The sequence below is a fragment of the Hordeum vulgare genome, chromosome 7H, assembly GCF_904849725.1.
Source record: "Hordeum vulgare subsp. vulgare chromosome 7H, MorexV3_pseudomolecules_assembly, whole genome shotgun sequence".
In the NCBI taxonomy this organism is placed as follows: domain Eukaryota; kingdom Viridiplantae; phylum Streptophyta; class Magnoliopsida; order Poales; family Poaceae; genus Hordeum; species Hordeum vulgare.
In genome coordinates this window covers 488501605-488525358 of record NC_058524.1, presented here as the reverse complement: position 1 = coordinate 488525358, position 23754 = coordinate 488501605, and positions in this window count along the sequence as shown.

Here is a 23754-nt window from a genome sequence, read left to right as displayed (position 1 = left end):
TTGATCGCCGCAAATGTTTCTGGGATCGTCGGTATTGTACAAGGACCACGGGAAAGGTTCCGGGGGTCCACAGGGAGGGGCCACCAGCCCCGAAGGGCCACATGGGCCAAAAGTGGATGGGAACGAGCCCCTAGATGGGCTGGTGCGCCAACCCTCCTCCGCTTGGGCCGCCGCCCCTCTATCTAGGGTGCACTGCACCACCTAGGGGAAACCCTAGGGTGGTCGGCCAGCCCTCTCCCTCCTCCTATGTAGACCCAAGGGTTTTTGGTGTTGAGACACACAAGTTCATCTCTCCCTTGGTGCAGCCCTACCTCTCCTCCTCCTCGTCCTCCGTAGCGCTTGGCGAAGCCCTGCCAGAGTACCAACCAGCTCCACCGTCACCACGTCATCGTGCTGCCGGAGCTCTCCCTCAACTACTCCTCTCTCCTTGTTGGATGAACGTGAAGGAGACGTCACCGGGCTGCACGTGTGTTGAACGCTGAGGCGCCATTGTTCGACGCTTAGATCGGAATCTCTCGCGGTCTGAATCGCTACGGGTACGACTCCATCAACCGCGTTTGTAGTAACGCTTCCGCTTAGCGATCTTCAAAGGTACAAAGATGCTCTACAACCTCTCTCGTTGCTGGTTTATCATAGATAGACCTTGGTATGACGTAGGGATTTTTTTGAATTACTACTACGTTACCCAATAGTGGCATCTGAGCCAGGTTATATGCGTAGATTCTAAGCACGAGTAGAACACAAAAGTTGTGGGCGATGATTTTGTCAATTGCTTGCCGTTACTAGTCCAATATTTTTTCGGTGGTATTGTGGGATGAAGCGGCTCGGACCAACTTTACACGTACGCTTACGTGAGACTCATTCCACCGCTTGACATGCACTAGTTTCATAAGGTGGCTAGCGGGTGTATGTCTCTCCCATTTTAGTTGAATTGGATTCGATGAAAAGGGTCCTTATGAAGGGTAAATAGCATTGGCATATCAACATTGTGGTTGTCACGTAGTAAGAAGCATTCTTGCTAGAAACTCAAATCAGCCACGTAAAACTTGCAACAACAATTAGAGGACGTCTAACTTGTTTTTGCAGGGTATGCTATGTGATGTGATATGGCCAAAAGGATGTGATGTTACATATGTGATGTATGAGAATGGTCATGTTCTTGTAATAGAATTCACGACTTGCATGTCGATGAGTATGCCAACCGACAGGAGCCATAGGAGTTGTCATAATTTATTGTATGAGATGCAACACCATGTGATTACTTTAGTTTATTGCTAACCGTTAGCCGTAGTAGTAGAAGTAATAGTTGGCGAGACGACTTCCTGGAGATAGAATGATGGAGATCATGATGATGGAGATCATGGTGTCATGTCGGTGATAATGATGATCATGTCGCACCCGAAGATGGAGATCAAAGGCGCAAGATGATAATGGCCATATCATGTCACTATATGATTGCATGTGATGTTTATCATGTTTCTATATCTTATTTGCTTAGAACGACGGTAGTAAATAAGATGATCCCTTCACTAAAACTTCGAGATAAGTATTCCCCTAAGTGTGCACCATTGCGAAGGATCGTTGTCTCGAAGCACCATGTGATGATCGGGTGTGATAGATTCTAACCTTTGAGTACAACGGGTGTAAGCCAGATTTACACACGCAAAACACTTAGATTGACTTGACGAGCCTAGCATGTACAGACATAGCCTCGGAATACGGGATACCAAAAGGTCGAACATGAGTCGTATGGATGATACGATCAACATGGAGATGCTCACCATTGATGACTAGTCCGTATCACGTGATGATCGGACACGGGCTAGTCGACGTGGATCATGTATCACTTAGATGACTCGAGGGATGTCGATCTAAGTGGGAGTTCATTATATAATTTGATTAGATGAACTTAATTATCATGAACTGAGTCTAAACAATGTCTTTACAAGTATTGTAGATCCAATGGCCAACGCACATGTCAACTTCAATTTCAACGCGTTCCTGGATAAAACCAAGCTGAAAGACGATGGTAGCAACTATGCGGACTGGGCTCGTAACTTAAAGCTCATCCTCACTGCTTCCAAGAAGGCATATGTCCTTGATGCACCGCTAGGTGACCCTCCCGTTCCTGCGGCAGCCCAGGATGTTATGAATGCTTGGCAGTCACGGAGTGAGGAGTACTCTCTGGTTCAGTGCGACATGCTTTACATTTTGGAACCGGGGCTTCAAAGGCGTTTTGAGCAGCATGGAGCATATGAGATGTTCCAAGAGCTGAAACTGGTTTTCCAAGCTCATGCCCGGTCGAGAGATATGAGGTCTCCGACAAGTTCTTCAGCTATAAGATGGAGGAGAATAGTTCTGTCAGTGAGCACATACTCAGAATATCTGGGTTGCACAACCGCTTGACTCAGCTGGGAGTTGAACTTCCGGATGACGCGGTTATTACCAGAATCTACAGTCGCTTCCACCTAGCTATAAGGGCTTTGTGGCGAACTACAACATGCAAGGTATGGAGAAGACCATTCCCGAGTTGTATTCAATGCTGAAATCAACACAGATAGAAATCAAGAAAGAATATAAAGTGTTGATGGTGAGTAAGACCACTAGTTTCAAGAAAGGCAAGGGTAAAAAGAACTTCAAGAAGGATGGCGAAGCAGTTGCCGCGCCCGGTAAACCAATTGCCGTGAAGAAGCGAAAGAAAGGACCCAAGCCTGAGACTGAGTGCTATTACTACAAGGGAACCGGTCACTTGAAGCGGAATTGCCCCAAGTACTTAGCGGATAAGAAGGTCGACAACGTCAAAGGTATATATGATATACATGTTATTGATGTGTACCTTACCACCACTCGTAGTAGCTCCTGGGTATTTGATACCGGTGCTGTTGCTCACATTTGCAACTCGAAATAGGAACTACGGAATAAGAGGAGACTGGCAAAGGACGAGGTGACGATGCGCGCCGGGAATGGTTCCAAGGTCGATGTGATCGTTGTCGGCACGCTACCTCTACATCTACCTTCGGGATTAGTTTTACATTAATAATTGTTATTTAGTACCAACATTGAGCATCAACATTGTATCAGGATCTTGCTTGATGCAAGATGGCTACTCATTTAAATCTGAGAATAATGGTTGTTCCATTTATATGAGTGATATGTTTTATGGTCATGCCCCACTGGTCAATGGTTTATTCTTGATGAATCTCGAACGTGATGTTACACATATTCATAGTGTGAGTACCAAAAGATGCAAGGTTGATAATGATAATCCCACATACTTGTGGCACTGCAGCCTTGGTCATATCGGTGTCAAGCGCATGAAGAAACTCCATACAGATGGACTTTTGGAGTCTCTTGATTTTGAATCATTTGACACATGCGAACCGTGCCTCATGGGCAAGATGGCCAAGACTCCATTCTCCGAAACAATGGAGCGAGCAACCAACTTGTTGGAAATAATACATATCGATGTATGCGGTCCAATGAGCGTTGAAGCTCGCGGTGGCTATCATTATGTTCTCACCCTCACTGATGACTTAAGAAGATATGGGTATGTCTACTTAATTTCAAAGTGAGGTACAGAATCTGACAAGAAAATAAAGTTCTTACGATCTGATCATGGAGGAGAATATTTGAGACACGAGTTTGGCACACACTTAAGAAAATGTGGAATTATTTCACAACTAACGCCGCCTGGCACACCTCAGCGTAACGGTGTGTCTGAACGTCGAAATCACACTTTATTGGATATGGTACAATCTATGATGTCTCTTACTGATCTACCACTGTCATTTTGGGGATATGCATTGGAAACTGCTGCATTTACTTTAAATAGGGCATCATCTAAATCCATTGAGACAATACGATATGAATTATGGTTTGGAAAGAAACCTAAGCTATCATTTCTGAAAGTTTGGGACTGTGATGCTTATGTGAAGAAACTTCAACCTGAGAAGCTCGAACCCAAAGCGGAAAAATGCGTCTTCATAGGATACCCTAAGGAAACTATTGGGTATACCTTCTATCTTAGATCCGAAGGCAAAATCTTTGTTGCCAAGAACGGATCCTTTCTAGAAAAAGAGTTTATCTCGAAAGAAGTAAGTGGGAGGAAAGTAGAACTTGATGAGGTAATTGTACCTCCTCTCGAACCGGAGAGTAGCGCAGCGCAAGAAAATGTTTCTGTGGAGCCTGCACCGACTAGAGAAGAAGATAATGATGATGATCATGAATCTTCGGATCAAGTTCCTACTGAACCTCGAAGGTCCACAAGGACACGTTCTACACCAGAGTTGTACGACAATCCTGTCATGGAAATCATGTTGTTGGACAACAGTGAACCTTCGAACTATGAAGAAGCGATGGCGGGACCGGATTCCAACAAATGGCTTGAAGCCATGAAATCCGAGATAGGATCCATGTATGAGAACAAAGTATGGACTTTGGTGGACTTGCCCGATGATCGGCGAGCCATAGAAAATAAATGGATCTTTAAGAAGAAGACTGACGCAGATGGTAATGGGACCATCTATAAGGCTCGACTTGTCGCTACGGGTCATCGACAAGTTCAAGGAATTGACTACGATGAGACTTTCTCACCCGTAGCGATGCTGAAGTCGGCCCGAATCATGTTAGCGGTTGCCGCATTTTATGATTATGAAATCTGGCAAATGGATGTCAAAACGACATTCCTGAACGGTTTTCTTAAGGAAGAATTGTATATGATACAGCCAGAAGGTTTTGTCGATCCTGATAATGCTGACAAGGTATGCAAGCTCCAACGCTCCATCTATGGGCTGGTGCAAGCATCTCGAAGTTGGAGCATTCGCTTTGGAGCATTCGCTTTGATGAGGTTTGTACAAACTTATGGAGGAGTCTGTATTTACAAGAAAGTGAGTGGGAGCTCTGTAGCATTTCTCATATTATATGTGGATGACATATTGTTTATGGGAAATGATATAGAGCTCTTGGAAAGCATAAAGGCACATTTGAATAAGAGTTTTTAATGAAGGACCTTGGAGAAGCTGCTTACATATTAGGCATCAAGGTCTATAGAGATAGATCGAGACGCCTCATAGGTCTTTCACAAAGCACATACCTTGACAAGATATTGAAGAAGTTCAATATGGATAAGGCCAAGAAGGAGTTCTTGCCTGTATTACAAGGTGTGAGGTTGAGCACAGCTCAACGCCTGACCATGGCAGAAGATAGAGAAAATATGAGTATCGTCCCCTATGCTTCAGCCATAGGCTCTATTATGTATGCCATGTTGTGTACCAGACCTGATGTGGACCTTGCCATAAGTTTGGTGTGGAGGTACCAAAGTGATTCAGGAGTGGATCACTCAACAGCGGTCAAGAATATCCTTAAGTACCTGAAAAGGACAAAAGATATGTTTCTCGTTTATGGAGGTGCTGAAGAGCTCGTCGTAAAGGGTTACGCCCATGCTAGCTTCGAGACAGATCTGGATGACTCCAAGTCACAAACCGGATTCATGTATATATTGAATGGTGGGGCAGTCAGCTGGTGCAGTTGCAAGCAAAGCGTCGTGGCGGCATCTACATGTGAAGCGGAGTACATAGCTGCTTCGGAAGAAGCACATGAAGGAGTCTGGATGAAGGAGTTCATCGCCGACCTAGGAGTGATTCACAGTGCGTCGGGCCTGATGACCCTCTTCTGTGACAACACTGGAGCTATTGCCATTGCCAAGGAGCCCAGGTTTCACAAGAAGACCAAGCACATCAAGCGCCGCTTCAACTCCATTCGTGGATACATCTAGGATGGAGATATAGATATTTGTAAAGTACATACGGATCTGAATGTCGCAGATCCGTTGACTAAACCTCTTCCACGAGCGAAACACGATCAACACCAGAACTCTATGGGTGTTCGTTTCATCACAATGTAACTAGATTATTGACTCTAGTGCAAGTGGGAGACTGTTGGAAATATGCCCTAGAGGCAATAATAAAGTGGTTATTATTATATTTCCTAGTTCATGATAATTGTCTATTATTCATGCTATAATTGTATTAACCGGAAATCATAATACGTGTGTGAATACATAGACCACAGTGTGTTCCTAGTGAGCCTCTAGTTGGCTAGCTCGTTGATCAATAGATGGTCATGGTTTCCGGATCATGGACATTGGATGTCAATGATAACGGGATCACATCCTTAGGAGAATGATGTGATGGACTGTTGGAAATATGCCCTTGAGGCAATAATAAATTAGTTATTATTATATTTCTTAGTTCATGATAATCTTTTATTATCCATGCTATAATTGTATTGATTGGAAACACAATACTTGTGTGGATACATGGACAAAACACTGTCCCTAGTAAGCCTCTAGTTGACTAGCTCGTTGATCAAAGATGGCCAAGGTTTCCTGGCCATAGGCAAGTGTTGTTACTTGATAACGGGATCACATCATTAGGAGAATCATGTGATGGACTAGACCCAAACTAATAGACGTAGCATGTTGATCGTGTCATTTTGTTGCTACTGTTTTCTGCGTGTCAAGTATTTGTTCCTATGACCATGAGATCATATAACTCACTCACACCGGAGGAATGCTTTGTGTGTATCAAACGTCGCAACGTAACTGGGTGACTATAAAGATGCTCTACAGGTATCTCCGAAGGTGTTCGTTGAGTTAGTATGGATCAAGACTGGGATTTGTCACTCCGTGTGACGGAGAGGTATCTCGGGGCCCACTCGGTAATACAACATCACACACAAGCCTTGCAAGCAATGTGACTTAGTGTAAGTTGCGGGATCTTGTATTACGGAACGAGTAAAGAGACTTGCCGGTAAACGAGATTGAAATAGGTATACGGATACTGACGATCGAATCTCGGGCAAGTAACATACCGAAGGACAAAGGAATGACATTCGGGATTATATGAATCCTTGGCACTGAGGTTCAAACGATAAGATCTTCGTAGAATATGTAGAATCCAATATGGGCATCCAGGTCCCGCTATTGGATATTGACCGAGGAGTCTCTCGGGTCATGTCTACATAGTTCTCGAACCCGCAGGGTCTGCACACTTAAGGTTCGACGTTGTTTTATGCGTATTTGAGTTATATGGTTGGTTACCGAATGTTGTTCGGAGTCCCGGATGAGATCACGAACGTCACGAGGGTTTCCGGAATGGTCCGGAAACGAAGATTGATATATAGGATGACCTCATTTGATTACCGGAAGGTTTTCGGAGTTACCGGGAATGTACCGGGAATGACGAATGGGTTCCGGATGTTCACCGGGGGGGAAACCCACCCCGGGGAAGCCCATAGGCCTTGGGGGTGGCGCACCAGACCTTAGTGGGCTGGTGGGACAGCCCAAGAAGGCCCTATGCGCCATAGGAAGAAAATCAAAGAGAAAAGAAAAAAAGAGGAGGTGGGAAAAGGGGGAAGGACTCCTCCTTCCAAACCTAGTTGGACTCGGTTTGGAAGGGGAGGGTTCCCCCCTTTGGCTCGGCCGAATCCCTTGGGGGTCCTTGGACCCCAAGGCAAGGCTCCCCCTCTTCCCCCTATATATACGGAGGTTTTAGGGCTGATTTGAGACAACTTGCCACGGCAGCCCGACCACATATCTCCACGGTTTTACCTCTAGATCGTGTTTCTGCGGAGCTCGGGCGGAGCCCTGCTGAGATTAGATCACCACCAACCTCCGGAGCGCCGTCACGCTGCCGGAGAACTCATCTACCTCTCTATCTCTCTTGCTGGATCAAGAAGGCCGAAATTGTCGTCGAGCTGTACGTGTGTTGAACGCGGAGGTGCCGTCCGTTCGGCACTAGATCGTGGGACTGATCGCGGGACGGTTCGCGGGGCGGATCGAGGGACGTGAGGACGTTCCACTACATCAACCGCGTTTCTTAACGCTTCTGCTGTGCGATCTACAAGGGTACGTAGATCGAATATCCCCTCTCGTAGATGGACATCACCATGATAGGTCTTCGTGCGCGTAGGAAATTTTTTGTTTCCCATGCGACGTTCCCCAACAGTGGCATCATGAGCTAGGTTCATGCGTAGATGTCTTCTCGAGTAGAACACAAAATTTTTTGTGGGCGGTGATGTGCATTTTGCTGCCCTCCTTAGTCTTTTCTTGATTCCGCGGTATTGTTGGATTGAAGCGGCTTGGACCGACATTACTCGTACGCTTACGAGAGACTGGTTTCATCGCTACGAGTAACCCCGTTGCTGAAAGATGACTGGCAAGTGTCAGTTTCTCCAACTTTAGTTGAATCGGATTTGACCGACGAGGTCCTTGTATAAGGTTAAATAGCAATTCATATATCTCCGTTGTGGTGTTTGCGTAAGTAAGATGCGATCCTACTAGATACCCATGGTCACCACGTAAAACATGCAACAACAAAATTAGAGGACGTCTAACTTGTTTTTGTAGGGTATGCTTGTGATGTGATATGGCCAATGATGTGATGTGATATATTGGATGTATGAGATGATCATGTTGTAATAGATAATATCGACTTGCACGTCGATGGTACGGCAACCGGCAGGAGCCATAGGGTTGTCTTTAAACTAACGTTTGTGCTTGCAGATGCGTTTACTATTTTGCTAGGATGTAGCTTTAGTAGTAATAGCATGAGTAGCACGACAACCCAGATGGCGACACGTTGATGGAGATCATGGTGTGACGCCGGTGACAAGAAGATCATGCCGGTGCTTTGGTGATGGAGATCAAGAAGCACGTGATGATGGCCATATGATTAATTGAACTAATTGTCATGAACATAGTCTAGTGGTCTTTGCGAATTACGATGTAGCTTGCGCTATAGCTCTACTGTTTTTTATATGTTCCTAGAGAAAATTTAGTTGAAAGTTGATAGTAGCAAACTTTGCAGGCTGAGTCTGTAAAACCGAGGATTGTCCTCGTTGCTGCGCAGAAGGCTTATGTCCTTAATGCACCACTCGGTGTGCTGCACCTCGAGCGTCGTGTGTAGATGTTGTGAACATCCGACATACACGTTTCTGATGACTACACGATAGTTCAGTGCAAAATACTTAATGGCTTAGAAGCAAGGCGCCGAAGACGTTTTGAAACGTCACGGAACATAAGTGATGTTCTAAAGAGATGAAATTGTGATTTCATGCTTGTGCCCTTGTTAAGAGGTACGAGACCTCCAACAAGATTCTTTGTCCACAAAGTAAAGGAGAAAAGCTCAAACGTTGAGCGTGTGCTCAGATTGTCTGAGTACGACAATCGCTTGAATCAAGTGGGAGTTAATCTTCCAGATGAGATAGTGATGGTTCTCCAAAGTCACTGCCACCAAGCTGTGAGAGCTTCGTGATGAACTATAACATATCAAGGATAGATACAATGATCCTTGAGTGATTTGCGATGTTTGACACTGCGAAAGTAGAAATCAAGAAGGAGCATCAATAGTTGATGGTTAGTAAAACCACTAAGTTTCAAGAAAGGCAAGGGCTAGAAGGGATACTTCGTGAAACGGCAAAACCGTTGCTGCACTAATGAAGAGACCCAAGATTAAACCCAAACCCGAGGCTAAGTGCTTCTGTAATGAGGGAAACAGTAACTGAGGCGGAGCAACTCTAGATACTTGGTAGATAAGAAGGCTGGCAAAAGTCGAAAGAAGTATATTTGATATACATGATGTTGATGTGTACTTTACTAGTACTCCTAGTAGCACGAGGGTATTGGATACCGGTTCGGTTGCTAAGTGATTAGTAACACGAAATGAAAGCTACGGTATAAACGGAGACTAGCTAAAGGCGAGGTGACGATACATGTTGGAAGTGTTTCCAAGGTTGATATGATCAAACGTCGCACACTCCCTCTACCATCGGGATTGGTGTTAAACCTAAATAATTGTTATTTGGTGCTTGCGTTAAGCATGAACATGATTGGATCGTGTTTAGTGCAATACAATTATTCATTTAAAGAGAATAATGGTTACTCTATTTGCTTGAATAATCACCTTCAATGGTTTATTGAATCTCGATCGTAGTGTTACACATGTTCATGATATTGGTGCCAAAAGATACGAGGTAATGATGATAGTACCACTTACTTGTGGCACTGCCGCTTGAGTCATGTTAGTATAAATTGCATGAAGAGGCTCCATGCTGATGGAACTTTATACTCACTTGATTTTGAATCACGAGTGACATGCAAATCATACCACATGAGCAAGGCCTTGTTTTCATTGAGATGAAATAGGATAGTAACTTGTTGGAAGTGATACATTTTGATGTACGAAGTCCAATGGGTGCTGAGGCACGCAGTGGATATCATTATGTTCTTACTTCAATGATGATTTGAGTAGATACAAGAGTATTTACTTAATGAATCACAGGTCTGAAATATTGAAAAGTTCAATTCTGTTTCGGAGTGAAGTTCGTCGTAACAAGAGGATAAACGGTCTACGATATGATCATAGAAATGAATATGTGAGTTGCGAGTTTTGGTACGCAGTTAAGACAATGTGGAATTTTTTCGCAATTCATGCCACTTGGAACATCATAGTGTGATGATGTGTCTGAACGTCATAGCCACACACTATTTGGTATGGTGCATGCTATGATGTCTCTTATCGAATTACCACTATCGTCTATGGGTTATGCATTAGAGACAACCACATTCACTTTAAATAGGGCACCGCGTATTTCCGTTGAGATGACACAATATAGACTCAGGTTTAGAGAAATCTAAACTGTCGTTTCTTGAAAGTTTGGGGCTTCGACACTTATGTGAAAAAGTTTTAGTCCGATAAGCTCGAACCCAAAGCGGATAAATGCATCTTCATAGGATATCCAAAATAGTTGGGTACATCTCCTATCTCAGATCCGAAAGCAAAGTGTTTATTTCTAGAAACGGATACTTTCTCGAGGAAAGGTTTCTCTCGAAAGAATTGAGTGGGAGGGTGGTACAACTTGATGAGGTTATTGAACCATCACTTCAACCAGTGTGTAGCAGGGCGCAGGAAGTTGTTCCTGTGGCGCCTACACCAATTGAAGTAAAAGCTGATGATGGTGATCATCGAGCATCGGATCAAGTTACTACAAGCCTCGTAGGTTGACAAGGTCCCATACTACTGCAGAGTGGTATGGTAACCCTGTCTTGGAGGTCATGTTGTTGAGCAACAGTGAACCTACGAGTTATGGAGAAAGCAATGGTGGGCCCGGATTCTGACAAATGGCTGGGGGCCATGAAATCCGAGAGAGGATCCATGTATGAAAACAAAGTGTAGACTTTGGAAGAACTACATGATGGTCATAGGACTATTGAGTAAAGATGGATCTTTAAAAGGAAGACAGACGAGGATGGTGATAAGTCACTATTAAGAAAAGCTCGACTTGTCACAAAGATGTTTCCGACAAGATCAAACAGTTGACTATGATGAGACTTTCTCACTCGTAGCGATGCTAAAAGTCTGTTAGAATTATGTTAGTAGTTGCTGCATTATTTATGAAATATTGCACGTAGGATGTCAAAACATTGTTTCCTCGACGGTTTCCTTGAGCAAACATTGTATGTGATACAACCAGGAGGTTTTGTCAATCCTAAAGATACTAGCAATTGTGCAAGCTCCAGTGATCCTTCAATGGACTGGTGCAAGCATCTCGGAGTTGGAATATATATACTTTGATGAGATGATCAAAGATTTTGGGTTTGTACAAGGTTTATGAGAAACTTGTATTTCCAAAGAAGTGAGTGGGAGCACTATAGAATTTATGATAAGTATATGTGGTTGACATATTGTGGATGAGAAGTAATGTAGAATTTCTGTAAAGCATACAAGGTTGTTTGAAAGGAGTTTTCAAAGGAGTACCTGGATTGCGCTACTTGAACGTTGAGCATCAAGATCTATGGAGATAGATCAAAACGCTTAATAGAAGTTTCAACAAGATGCATGCCTTGACAAGTTTTCGAAGTAATTCGAAAGATATCAGCAAAGAAGGAGTTCTTGACTGTGTTGTAAGGTGTGAATTTGAGTAAGACTCAAAACCCGACCCCGGCAGAATAAAGAGAATAGACGAAGGTCGTCTTCTATGCCTTAGCCGTAGACTCTAAAGTATGCCATGCTGAGTACCGCACCTGATGTGTGCCTTGACTCAAAGTCTGTTAAGAGGTACACAGAGTGATCCAGGATTGAATCACTGATCAGCGGTCAAAGTTATCCTTAGTAACTAAATAGACTAAGGAATTTTTCTCGATTATGGAGGTGGTTAAAGAGTTCGTCGTAAAGCGTTACGTCGATGCAAGCTTTGACACTAATCCGAATAACTATGAGTAGTGAAACGGATTCGTATAGTAGAGTAGATATTTGGAGCATTTCCGAATAGCACATAGTAGCAGCATCTATAAGATGACATAAAGATTTGTAAAGAACACACGGATCTGAAAGTTTCAGAACCCTTGAGTAAAACCTCTCTCACGAGCAAGACGTGATCAGACCCCATAACTATATGGGTGTTGGATTCGTTGAAATCACATGATGATGTGAACTAGGTTATTGACTCTAGTGCAAGTGGGAGACTGTTGGAAATATGCCCTAGAGGCAATAATAAATTAGTTATTATTATATTTCTTAGTTCATGATAATCGTTTAGTATCCATGCTATAATTGTATTGATTGGAAACACAATACTTGTGTGGATACATAGACAAAACACTGTCCCTAGTAAGCCTCTAGTTGACTAGCTCGTTGATCAAAGATGGCCAAGGTTTCCTGGCCATAGGCAAGTGTTGTTACTTGATAACGGGATCACATCATTAGGAGAATCATGTGATGGACTAGACCCAAACTAATAAACGTAGCATGTTGATCGTGTCATTTTGTTGCTACTGTTTTCTGCGTGTCAAGTATTTGTTCCTATGACCATGAGGTCATATAACTCACTGACACCGGAGGAATTCTTTATGTGTATCAAACGTCGCAACGTAACTGGGTGACTATAAAGATGCTCTACAGGTATCTCCAAAGGTGTTCATTGAGTTAGTATGGATCGAGACTGGGATTTGTCACTCCGTGTGACGGAGAGGTATCTCGGGGCCCGCTCGGTAATACAACATCACACACAAGCCTTGCAAGCAATGTGACTTAGTGTAAGTTGCGGGATCTTGTATTACGGAACGAGTAAAGAGACTTGCCGGTAAACGAGATTGAAATAGGTATACGGATACTGACGATCGAATCTCGGGCAAGTAACATACCGAAGGACAAAGGGAATGGCATACTGGATTATATGAATCCTTGGCACTGAGGTTCAAACGATAAGATCTTGGTAGAATATGTAGGATCCAATATGGGCATCGAGGTCCCCCTATTGGATATTGACCGAGGAGTCTCTCGGGTCATGTCTACATAGTTCTCGAACCCGCAGGGTCTGCACACTTAAGGTTCGACGTTGTTTTATGCGTATTTGAGTTATATGGTTTGTTACCGAATGTTGTTCGGAGTCCCAGATGAGATCACGGACGTCACGAGGGTTTCTGGAATGGTCCAAAAAGGAAGATTGATATATAGGATGACCTCATTTGATTACCAGAAGGTTTTCGGAGTTACCGGGAATGTACCGGGAATGACGAATGGGTTCCGGATGTTCACCGGGGGGGGGGGGAACCCACCCCGGGGAAGCCCATAGGCCTTGGGGGCGGCGCACAAGCCCTTAGTGGGCTGTTGGGACAGCCCAAGAAGGCCCTATGCGCCATAGGAAGAAAATCAAAGAGAAAAGAAGAAAAAGAGGAGGTGGGAAAAGGGGGAAGGACTCCTCCTTCCAAACCTAGTTGGACTCGGTTTGGAAGGGGAGGGTTCCCCCCTTTGGCTCGGCCGAACGCCTTGGGGGTCCTTGTACCCCAAGGCAAGGCTCCCCCTCTTCCCCCTATATATACGGAGGTTTTAGGGCTGATTTGAGACAACTTTGCCACGGCAGCCCGACCACATATCTCCACGGTTTTACCTCTAGATCGCGTTTCTGCGGAGCTCAGGCGGAGCCCTGCTGAGATTAGATCACCACCAACCTCCGGAGCGCCGTCACGCTGCCGGAGAACTCATCTACCTCTCCGTCTCTCTTGCTGGATCAAGAAGGCCAAGATCATCGTCGAGCTGTACGTGTGCTGAACGCGGAGGTGCCGTCCGTTCGGCACTAGATCGCGGGACGGTTCGCGGGGCGGATCGAGGGACGTCAGGACGTTCCACTACATCAACCGCGTTTCTTAACGCTTCTGCTGTGCGATCTACAAGGGTACGTAGATCGAATATCCCCTCTCGTAGATGGACATCACCATGATAGGTCTTCGTGCACGTAGGGAAATTTTTGTTTCCCATGCGACGTTCCCCAACATGGACAAGACCCAATCCTAAGCATAGCACTAGATTGTATTGTTCGTCTGCTAAAGCTTTTCGAATGCCAAGTATCATTTCCTTAGACCATGAGATTACACAACTCCCGGATACCGTAGGACTGTTTTGGGTGTATCAAACATCACAACATAACTGGGTGATTATAAAGGTGCACTAGATGTATCTCTGAAAGTATCTGTTGGGTTAGCACGAATCGAGATTGGGATTTGTCACTCCATGTGACGGAGAGGTATCTCTGGGCCCACTCGGTAATCCATCATCATAATGAGCTCAATGTGACTAAGGAGTTAGCCACGGGATGATGAGTTACGGAACGAATAAAGAGACTTGCTGGTAACGAGATTGAGCAAGGTATAGGGATACCGACGATTGAATCTCGGGCAAGTATCATACCAGTAGACAAAGGGAATTGCATACGAGATTGATTGAATCCTCGACATCATGGTTCATCCAATGAGATCATCGTGGAACATGTGGGAGCGAACATGGATATCCATACCCCGCTGTTGGTTATTGATCGGAGAGGTGTCTCGGTCATGTCTGCATGGTTCTCGAGCCCGTAGGGTCTACACACTAAAGGTTCGATGACACTAGAGTTGTAATGGGAATAGTATGTGGTTACCGAAGGTTGTTCAGAGTCCCAGATTAGATCCCGGACGTCACGAGGAGCTCCGGAATAGTCCGGAGGTAAAGATTCATATATAGGAAGTGGAGATTTGATCGTCGAAAATGTTTCGGGGATCGTCGGTATTGTACCAGAACCACCGAAAAGGTTCCGGGGGTCCACAGAGAGGGGCCACCAGCCGTGAAGGGCCACATGGGCCAAAATTGGATGGGAACCAGCCCCTAGATGGGCTGGTGCGCCACCCACCTTGGCCAAAGGCACATAGGGCAGCAAACCCTAGGGCGTGGTGGCTGCCTTGGGTGGCAAGGCACCCCTAGGGCGCCAACCCTCCTCCTCTTGGGCCACCGCCCCTCCATCTAGGGTGCGCCGCACCACCTAGGGGAAACCCTAGGGCGGCTGGCCAGCCCTATCCCTCCTCCTATATATACCCAAGGGTTTTTGAGGTTGAGACACACAAGTTCATCTCTCCCTCGACACAACCCTACCTCTCCTCCTCCTCGTCCTTCGTAGCGCTTGGCGTACCCTACCGGAGTACCACCCAGCTCCACCGTCACCATGTCGTAGTGCTGCCGGAGCTCTCCCTCAACTACTCCTCTCTCCTTGCTGGATCAAGGTGAAGGAGACGTCACCGGGTTGCACGTGTGTTGAACGCGGAGGCGCCGTTTTTCGGCGCTTAGATCAGAATCCTCCGTGATCTGAATCACTACAAGTACGACTCCATCAACCGCGTTAGTACTAACGCTTCCGCTTAGCGATCTTCAAAGGTACGAAGATGCTCTACAACCTCTCTCATTGCTGGTTTCTCATAGATACACCTTGGTGTGACGTAGGAATTTTTTTGAATTACTACTACGTTACCCGATAGTTTAAGTAGAGATTACAGCGGGGAGAAGGGGTGTTACACTGCTGCATAGAGGGGGAGAAAGTTGGTGTTGACGGTAGCAAGGTTATTGATGTAGATCGTTGTCACGATCCTAGCCCCGGCGGCACTCTGGCGCCACCGGGAGAGAGGGGAAGAGAGCCCCCTAACTATTCTCCTTCCTTGGCCTCCCGCTAGATGGGAGGAGAGTTCCCCCTCTAGTCCATGGCCTCCATGGCGGCGGAGGGGCGGGAGCCCCTCCGAGATTGGATCTCCCTCTGTGTTCTCTTCTATTTCGGCTTCCCAGATCTGGCCGTTCACGGTTTCTTAAATTCTCGGAGATCCGTAACTCCGATTGCGCTTAAATTTTTACATGATTTTTTCGATAAATTATCTTTCTTGCACCAGAAGAAGGGCTCCAACCGATGTTCGAGGAGGGCACAAGACACCAGGGCGCGCCCGGGGCCTGTGGCGCGCCCTCGTGGGTTGTGGGCTCTGTGGGCCACTGTTTGCATTGATTCCACCTCCCAAAAATCACATAAATTTCAAAATAATTCTTCGTAAATTTTTATCGCGTTTGGACTTTGTTTGATATGGATTTTCCACGTTACAAAAAACATGCAAAAAAAAACAGGAGCTGGCATTGGGCACTAGATCAATATGTTAGTCGCATAAATCATATAAAAAGTTGCCAAAAGTATGTGAAAGTTGTATAATATTGGCATGAAACAATCAACAATTATAGACACGATGGAGATGTATCATCTACTCAAATCATGTGTGAAGTAATAACATAACGATATCCACTGCGTGCCTCAACACTCATTGGACTGCATACATCAAAATGTATTATTTTCAACAAGTCACTTGCTCGTTCCATCTCACTGAAAACGAGGCCTTAAGTCATCTTGCCGATGTGGCATGATTTGCATGTCTCAAGTGATTCAAAATCAAGTGAGTCTAAACAATCCATCTGCATGGAGTTTCTTCATCTGTTTTACACTAATAGGCATGGTTCGCATGTCTCAAACGATTCAAAAACGAGTGAGTCCAGAGATCCACCAGCATGGAGTTTCTTCTTGCATTTTATACCAATATGACTCAAGCGGCAGTGCCACAAGTAAGTGGTACTATCATTACTACTTTGTATCTTTTGGCACCAATAATATGAACATGTGTATCACTACGATCGAGATTCAATAAACCATTCATTTTAGGTGCAAGACCATTGAAGGTATTATTCAAGTAAACAGAGTAACCATTATTCTCTTTAAATGAATAACTGCATTGCGATAAACACAATCTAATCATGTCTATGCTCAACGCAAACACCAAATAACAATTATTTAGGTTCAACACTAATCCCGATGGTAGAGGGAGCGTGCGATGTTTGATCACGTCAACCTTGGAATTACTTCCAACACACATAGTCACCTCACCCTTTCTAGTATCCGTTTAATCCGTAGCTATAATTTTGAGTCACTAACACTTAGCAACTGAACCGGTATCTAATACCCCGGTGCTACTAGGAGTACTAGTAAGGTACACATCAATATCATGTATATCCAATATACTTTTGTCGACTTTGCCAACCTTCTCATCGACCAAGTATCTAGGGTAGTTCCGCTTTAGTGACCGTTCCCCTCATAACAGAAGCACTTAGTCTCGGGTTTTGGTTCAACCTTGGGTTTGTTTACTAGAACAGCAACTGGATTATCATTCATGAAGTATCCTTTCTTGCCCTTGCCCTTCTTGAAACTAGTGGTTTTACTAACCATCAACAATTGATGCTCCTACTTGATTTCTACTTTTGCAGTGTCAAACACCGCGAATAACTCAGGGATCATCATCTCTATCCCTAACATGTTATAGTTCATCACGAAGCTCAGTAGCTTGGTGGCAGCGACTTTGGAGAACTATATCAATCACTATCTTATCTCGAAGATCAACTCCCACTCGATTCAAGCAATTGTATTACTCGGACAATCTCAGCACATGCTCAACCATTGAGATTTTCTCCCTTACTTTGCAGGACAAGAATCTTGTTAGAGGTCTCATACCCTCTCAACGCGGGCACGAGCCTGAAATCCCAATTTCAGCTCTTGGAACATCTCATATGTTCCGTGAAGTTCAAAACGTCTTCGACGCCTCAATTCTAAGCCGTTAAGTATTACACACTGAACTATCATGTAGTCATCAAAAACGTGTATGTCAGATGTTCGCAACATCCACAAACGACGCTTGGGGTTCAGCACACCGAGCAGTGCATTAAGGACATAAGCCTTCTCTGCAGCAATGAGGACAATTCTTAGTTTACGAACCCAGTCCGCATAATTGCTACTATCATATTTCAACTAAATTTTCTCTAGGAACATATCAAAAATAATAGATCTACAACGCAAGCTACAACATAATTTGCAAAGACATTTTTGAGAATGTTCATGATAATAAGTTCAATTAATCATATTACTTAAGAATTCCCACTCAAATTGACATCCCTCTAGTCATTCGAGTGACATTATCCAAATTCACCAACTCAAGTCCGATCATCACGTGAGTTAAGTTGGCTTCAATGGTGAACATCTCTATGTTGATCATATCTACTATATGACTCATGTTCGACCTTTCAGTCTCTTGTGTTCCGAGTCCATGTCTGTACATGCTAGGATCGTCAAGTTTAGCCCGAGTGTTCTACATGTGCAACTGTTTTGCACCCGTTGTATGTGAACGTATAGTCTATCACACCCGATCATCACGTGGTGTCTCAAAACGACGAACTATCGCAACGGTGCACACTCGGGGAGAACACAATTTTATCTTGAAATTTTAGTGAGGGATCACCTTATAATGCTACGTCGTCCTAAGCAAAATAAGGTGCATAAAAGGATTAACATCACATGCAAATCACAAGTGACATGATATGGCCATGAACTTATGCTTCTTGATCTCCATCACCAAAGCACCCGCATGATCTCCATCGTCATCGCCGCGATACCATGATGTCCACCATCATGATCTCCATCATTGTGCTGCCATAGAGGTTGCCGCGCCACCTATGCTGTTAATACTAAAGCTACTGAACTAGCGATAGAGTAAAGCAACACCATGCACAAAAATAATTAGACAACCCTATGGCTCCTACCAGTTGTCGTAGCATCGACGTGCAAGTCGATATTTAACTATTACAACATGATCATCTCATACATCAAATATATCATATCATGTCTTTGGTCATATCACATCACAACATACCCTGCAAAAACAAGTTAGACGTACTCTAATTTGTTGTTGCATGTTTTACGTGGCTGCCATGGGTATCTATTATGATCGCATCTTACTTACGCAAAACCACAACGGTGATATGCAAGTTGCTATTTAACATTCTCCAAGGACCACCTCGGTCAAATTCGATTCAACTAAAGTTGGAGAAACAAACACCTGTGAGTCATATTTATCCAACAAGTTGCATGTTAGTCGATGAAACCGGACTCTCGTAAGCGTACAAGTAATGTTGGTCCGGGCCGCTTCATCCAACAATACCGCCGAATCAAGAAAAGACTAAGGAGGGAAGCAATCAAAACATCAACACCCACAAACTCCTTTGTGTTCTACTCGAGATATCATCTACGCATAGACCTAGCTCTGATACCACTGTTGGGGAATGTCGCATGGGAAAGAAAAAATTCCTACGCGCACATAAGATCTATCCATGATGATGACCATCTACGAGAGGAGAGAGTACATATACATACACTTGTAGATCGATAAGCGGAAGTGTATATAACACGGTTGATGTAGTCGTACATCTTCGCGATCCAATCACGATCCGTCCCGCGATGCCATCACGATTCTTCCCGATCTAGTGCCGAATGTACGCCACCTCCGTGTTCAACACACATACAACTTGATGACGTCTCCTCCTTCTTGATCCAGAAAGATAGGAAGGAGAAGTAGATGGGATCTCAACCAGCACGACGACATGGTGGAGATGATGGTGGAGCAGTGCCAGTAGGGCTTCGCCAAGCGCTGTCGGAACCGATCTGAGGAGAAAACAGAGTTATGGGAGAGGTATGGCTGCCCTCGAGGCGTGGCAATTGGTGTGTTCAGCCCCTCCCTCTCCCCCACTATATATAGGAGGCAAGAGGGAGGGATGGTTCGCAGCCCTAGCCCCACCTCCAAGGAGGGGGCATGGGCCTAGGGAGGTTCCCTCCCTCCCCAAGGCACCTAGGAGGTGCCTTCCCCCGTAGGGACTCTTTCCTTCAAACCGTATGGGCCATTGGGGGTTGGCCCAACAAGGCTAGGACGCCACCTTACAGCCCATGTACTTCCTAGGGGTTGGAGGGACCCTTTCGGACTCCTCCGGAACACTTCGGAACCTTCCAGAAGCTTCCTCGTACAATACCGATAAAATCCGAAACTTTTCCGGTAGCCAAAATAGGACTTACCATATATAAATATTTACCTCCGGACCATTTTAGAGCTCCTCATGATGTCCGGGATCTCATCTGGGACTCCGAACAACATTCGGCCACCAACGTACAAATCCCAATACTACTCTAGCATAACCGAACGTTAAGTGTGCAGACCCCACGGGTTTGAGAACTATGCAGACATGACCGAGACACCTCTACGGTCAATAACCAATAGCGGGACCTGGATGCCCATATTGGTTCCTACATATTCTATGAATATCTTTATTGGTCGAAACATGATGTCAAGGATTCAATCAATCTTGTATACGATTCCCTTTGTCCATCGGTATGTTACTTGCCCGAGATTCGATCGTTGGTATCCCCATACCTAGTACAATCTTGTTACTGACAAGTCTCTTTACTCATTCCGTAATACAAGATCCCATGACTAACTCCCTAGTCACATTGCTTGCAAGCTCATTGTGATGTTGTATTACCGAGTGGGCCCAGAGATACCTCTCCATCACACGGAGTGACAAATCCCAGTATTGATCCATGCCAACCCAACAGACACCTTCGGAGATACCTGTAGAGCACCTTTATAGTCACCCAGTTACGTTGTAACATTTGATACACACAAGGTATTCCTCCGGTGTCCAGGAGTTGCATGATCTCATGGTCATAGGAACAAATACATTGACATGCAGAAAACAGTAGCAATAAACTCACACAATCATATGCTGCTTTCATAGTTTGGGTCTTGTCCATCACATCATTCTCCTAATGATGTGATCCCGTTATCAAACGACATCTCATGTGTATGGCCAGGAAACCTTGACCATCTTTGATCAACGAGCTAGTCCTTCAGATGCTCACTAGGGACAGTGTGTTGTCTATGTATCCACTATTGGAAATATGCCGTAGAGGCAATGATAAATAGTTATTATTATATTTCCTGTTACAAGATAATTGTTTATTATCCATGCTATAATTGTATTGAATGAAAACATAGATACATGTGTGGATACATAGACAAAACAATGTCCCTAGCAAGCCTCTAGTTGGCTAGCCAGTTGATCAAGGATAGTCAAGGTTTTCTGGCTATGTGCATGTGTTGTCACTTGATAACTGGATCACATCATTAGGAGAATCATGTGATGGACTAGACCCAAACAATTAACGTAGCATATTGATCGTGCCATTTTATTGCTATTGTTTTCTGCGTGTCAAGTATTTATTCCTATGACCATGAGATCATATAACTCACTTGCACCAGAGGAATACCTTGTGTGTATCAAACGTCACAACATAATTGGATGACTATAAAGGTGATCTACAGGTATCTCCGAAGGTGTCCCTTGAGTTAGTATGGATCGAAACTGGGATTTGTCACTCCGTGTGACGGAGAGGTATCTCGGGGCCCACTCGGTAATATAACATCACACACAAGACTTGCAAGCAATGTGACTAAGTGTAAGTCACGGGATCTTGTATTACGGAACGAGTAAAGAGACTTGCCGGTAATGAGATTGAAATAGGTATGCGGATACCGACGATCGAATCTCAGGCAAGTAACATACCGAAGGACAAAGGGAATGACATACGGGATTATATGAATCCTTGACACTGAGGTTCAACCAATAAGTTCTTCGGAGAATATGTAGGATCCAATATGGGCATCCAGGTCCCGCTAGTGGATATTGACCGAGGAGTGTCTCGGGTCATGTCTACATAGTTCTCGAACCCGCAGGGTCTGCACACTTAAGGTTCGATGATGTTTTAGTATAGTTGAGTTATATGTGTGGTTATTGAATGTTTTTCGGAGTCCCGGATGAGATCACGAACGTCACGAGGGTTTATGGAATGGTCCGGAAACGAAGATTGATATATAGGATGGTTTCATTTGGTCACCGGAAAGTTTCGGGCATTACCCGCAGTGTATCAGGAGTGACGAATGGGTTCCGGGTGTTTACCAGGAGGGCCCCATCCACCCGGGAGTGAGCTCAAGGCCCTAGGGTGGCGCACCAAGTCCTTATTGGGCTGGTGGAGTCAGCCCAAGAGGGCTATGGCGCCACATGTAAAAATACCAAAAAAAGGAAAGAAGGAAGTGGGAAGGAAGAGGAGCACTCCTCCTTCCCAAACCGAATTGGAGGAGGAGTCCTCCTCCTCCCTGGCGGCCAGAGCACCCTTGGGGACTTTGTGCCCCAAGGCTAGCCCCTCCCCTCCTCCTATAGATATTGGTGGTTTAGGGATTTTTGAGACACAACTTTGCCACGTGCAACTCTGGCCTATTCCACATAGTTTTACCTTTAGATCGGATTTCTGTGGAGCTCGGGCGGAGCCCTGCAGCAGTAGATCATCACCACCACCGGAGCGCCGTCACGCTGCCAGAGAACTCATCTACTTCTCCGTCTTGCTTGCTGGATCAAGAAGGCCGAGATTGTCATCGAGTTGTACGTGTGCTGAACGCGGAGGTGCCGTCTGTTCGGTGCTAGGTCGGGACAGACCGTGGGACGGATCGCGAGACGGTTCGTGGGACGGTTCGAGGGACGGATCGTGAAGACTTACCACTACATCAACCGCGTTTCCTAATGCTTCCCGTTGAGCGATCTACAAGGGTACGTAGATCTAATCTCCTCTCGTAGATGGACATCACCATGATAGGTCTTCGTGTGCGTAGGAATTTTTTTGTTTCCCATGCAACGTTCCCCAAACAGTGGCATCATGAGCTAGGTTCATGCGTAGATGTTATATCAAGTAGAACTCAAATGGTTTTGAGGAAGGTGATGTTCGATTTGCTTCCCTCCTTAGTCTTTTCTCGATTCGGCGGTATTGTTGGATTGAAGCGGCCCGGACCGACATAACTCGTACGCTTACGAGAGACTAGTTTCATCGATTGACATGCAACCTCCTTGCATAAAGATGACTGGCGGGTGCCTGTTTCTTCAACTTTAGTTTAATTGGTTTTGACCAAGGCGGTCATTGGAGAGGTTAAATAGCAATTTGCACATCTCCGTTGTGGTTTTGGCATAAGTAAGATGCGATCATACTAGATACCCATAGCAGCCACGTAAAACATGCAACAACAAATTAGAGGACATATAACTTGTTTTTGCAGGGTATGCTTGTGATATGATATGGCCAATGACGTGATGTGATATATTGGATGTATGAGATGATGATGTTGTAATAGTTAATATCGACTTGCACGTCGATGCTACGGCAACCGGCAGGAGCCATAGGGTTGTCTTTAAACTAACATTTGTGTTTGCAGATGCGTTTACTATATTGCTAGGTCGTAGCTTTAATAGTAATAGCATAGATAGCACGACAACCTCGATGGCGGCACGTTGATGGATATCATGATGATGGAGATCATGGTGTGGCGTCGGTGACAAGAAGATCATGCCGGTGCTTTGGTGATGGAGATCAAGAAGCACAAGATGATGGCCATATCATGTCACTTATGAATTGCATGTGATGTTAATCCTTTTATGCACCTTATTT